The sequence below is a fragment of the Populus euphratica genome, unplaced genomic scaffold (assembly GCF_000495115.2).
Source record: "Populus euphratica unplaced genomic scaffold, PopEup_1.0 scaffold3390.1, whole genome shotgun sequence".
In the NCBI taxonomy this organism is placed as follows: Eukaryota; Viridiplantae; Streptophyta; class Magnoliopsida; order Malpighiales; family Salicaceae; genus Populus; species Populus euphratica.
This window is the reverse complement of record NW_011503212.1, coordinates 7,397-10,627: the sequence shown is the minus strand read 5'-3', so window position 1 is coordinate 10,627 and position 3,231 is coordinate 7,397. Positions and strand designations below refer to the sequence as shown.

General features: G+C 28.2%; 1 long non-coding RNA gene across 1 annotated transcript; it reads right to left on the bottom strand.

Annotated features, from left to right (window-relative positions):
• Positions 1–2,071: 2,071 nt before the first annotated feature.
• On the bottom strand, positions 2,072–3,103 carry LOC105119705 (uncharacterized). Its single transcript, XR_841171.1, has 2 exons — positions 2,997–3,103; positions 2,072–2,499 (listed from the first exon to the last, which is right to left on the bottom strand). It is a non-coding gene; the product is annotated as an uncharacterized LOC105119705 (long non-coding RNA).
• Positions 3,104–3,231: the final 128 nt, after the last annotated feature.

Here is a 3,231-nt window from a genome sequence, read left to right as displayed (position 1 = left end):
ATGAATGTGAGCATATTTTGTTTTGCTTTTGCTTTTGTATATGTGTATATATAACTTGTCAGCTTCCTGACCTGTTTTGTTTTGATCTATTATATTCGATAAAAAAAAAAAAACGTGATGACAACGACGATAATGACAAGAACAAAAACAATATACAAGGAAGAAGAAGAAGAATAGTAATGATAATAAAAACATTAATAATAGCAGTGGCGATAAGAGTGACAGTGACAATAATAATAACAACAATAATAATGACACTGATGATGATGACTATAATAATAATTGTTGTTAAGTAGTAATAATACTAATACAGCTACTACTACTATTATTAAAGATGATAATAATAAAAATAATAACAACAACTTATTTTAGGGGGATTTTTTTAATTTTCACATTTTTTTTCTTTGTGTGCTATAAGCATATCAATACAAGGGTAAAATATTATTTTACATTAATTAAAAATTATTAAATTTTTAAAAATATAAAGTGCGTACAAGTAACATGGAAATGCGTAAAAGGATTCTGTCATGCTTAGACAGTGCGTGTAAAATCCTATGGTAGTAAAAAATTATCTTTCACCCTGACACTAGATTCCCTATGATGTACTTTTTTTCTAATGATGACACGTTTTTTTAAGATAAATTATCGTCACATCTATTTTTTTTTGTCTTTTTTTTCTCTCCCCTCTCTAAATTCACGCCTGACAAATGTAATTTCAAGGCAATCCCTTTAGTTAGGATATTTAAATATCAATTTTTATTTTTTTTTATTTGTTATTTTTGTCATTGATTCTTTTGTAAATTTTTGTTTTTTTTTTTTAATTTTATTTTTTAATCTAGACCCTTTTTTTCAGGTTTGTTTTTAGTTCTTTTTTGTCCTTCATTTTTCTCTTATCACTTTTATAAATTTTTGATTATTTTCAATTTCATTATTTAATCAAAATATTTAGTTTGTCAATTTTTTTAAAAAAACTTGATCCTCATTTTTTAGGTGATTTCTTATTTTATTTCTTTTGTAAAAATATTTTTTTTTTAATTTAGCCCTTTAATTCAAATTATCCACCCTCTCATTTGTTTTTTTTCTTCAAATTTGATCCTCAAACATGCTATTTTATATTTTTTTTGGGACTGAATGTTTTTTTTTCAATTTTATCATTTAATATATTTTTTTAAAATTTAAGATTCATGGTTTTTCCAGATTTGATACTTCTAATTAAATAATTTATATCACAAGTTTTATAAGCCACACATTGATTTATTTTTTAAAATAGACTTCATGGTTTTCTTTGTTTATCTTTTTATAGAATTATCCTAATTTCATTACATGGTCTATGAATTTAACGAGTTAATTTAGGTAGGCTTGCTTTTTTTTTTCCTTTTTTTTCCTTTTGAATCCTTTTGTGTTATTGATTTTTATCTTCAATATTTAATTTATTGAGAATTGATTTTCATGTTTTTTTCTTTATATTTTGTGCTTTCAATTAAGTGTTAGCATCATTTTTTTTTAACTTATTTTTCTCTGTCTTACATTTTGACATTGATTTTTTTTTTTTAAATTGAGTTTACTCCATTTTCCTTTCCAATCTTAATACTTGATTTACTTAATTTGTAGGTTTGACACAGGTTGATTTGAATAGATTCAAGGTTTTTTAGTTTGTAATTGCTATTTTTTTATTCTTTTATATATTAAGTTTTGTTTTTTTAATTTTATACTTTAACATTTAATTTATCAAAAATTAAACTTCAAGTTTTTTTTTATTTAGTTTTTTTGATTTAGTAGTTGTTTTATCAAATTAATCCAGTTACGGGTTTAATAAATTAACAACAGGTTTAATAAATTAACAATGACTGAGATCTTTTTTTACTTATTTTTTTATCATTCAATGTTTTTTTAAAATAAAAAAAATTCATGTCAGCTTAAAATTGTTTTTTTCTTTTTATCCAACAGGTGACCAAGCACAGGTCACCTAGCATGCACGTGCGCGTGTGTGAATTAAGAGAGAGAGAGAGATGGTCTTATGTAGTTTCAAGTACGAAAGGAGGTTGCTTTGCTATAAAGAAAGGCTATATAATTATTACAAACCGGAAAGTTGTATAAAAATTATGCTAATAGATTTTTAATTATGCTCTAAATGTGCTTAATATCACCTAATCTAGAAGCAAAGAATCCGAGAGCATTAAAAGAAAGCGAAATGACAAAAGAAATGGGCGGAAAACCCTACACTTACTATATACGAGAGAGAGTTAAGTTTGGCAATCAAACAGGGTCATGATTACAGTTATTCTATGAAACAAAACACGGACTGACATTTTTAACTTGCTGCACAAAATCTCAACAATTCCCGTCTGCTTTTGGCTTCATTGTATGTTGTTACTCTCCTTCTTGCCAAGAGAGAACTAGTTCCAGCCGCAGAGGTTGCGAAGGAATTAATTAGCAGGGTTCGGGGTGGCAAAATCTGGAGATTTCTTGCTGAGAGTGTACGGCTCTGCATTCGTCGCTCTGCATGCACAAAAAACTGCCTCAATTCAGGAGCCAGATGATTTAGTTGAGCTAATCATTGCATCAATAATATCACTTCATTGAAATTCAATTTTTCCAATATAGTAAAGGTTGTACCATGGTTTCTACTTTCCCCTTCTTTTTTGATAAATTGTTTCTTTATTATTGATAAATACGCCCCCTCAGACCCAAAGCAAACGAAAAGCAGGCTTTGAAAATTCTGAAGCAAACTCCAAACAAATGCATCTCCAACTCCAGGCCCAAACAACATCTTTAAAACCATTTTCAGTTTTTCGAAATAGCCTGAAGGTATAATTATCGCAAAGACAAAAATACCTAGCCTAGCTAAATTACATGCGTCTTACATCCCCGCAGGTCCTTGCTTTGGCTTACCATCTAAAGTGTATTTGTTAATGATTCTCAAATAGATTTGAGCATTAAGGTCAAAGTGAAATTTAAAACAAGTATCTTTCTTTCTTCTTTGAGTTAGAACTCACCTTTCCTTGCGTTTCTCTAAAAACCGAGCCAGGGATGCTTTTCGAGCCTGAGGGACTGCAGTGACAGAGATTGGGCATTTGATTATATATTGCAGATAAAGATTAAAAAAAAACCTAATTTGTAGACCATGCAATAAACTATCAATGAATGTGCAAAATAATTTAGAAATCTTTTTGTCGGAACATCTTCATGGAGGCAATATATATTCGAACACCACTTTCAAGAGAGAAAAGA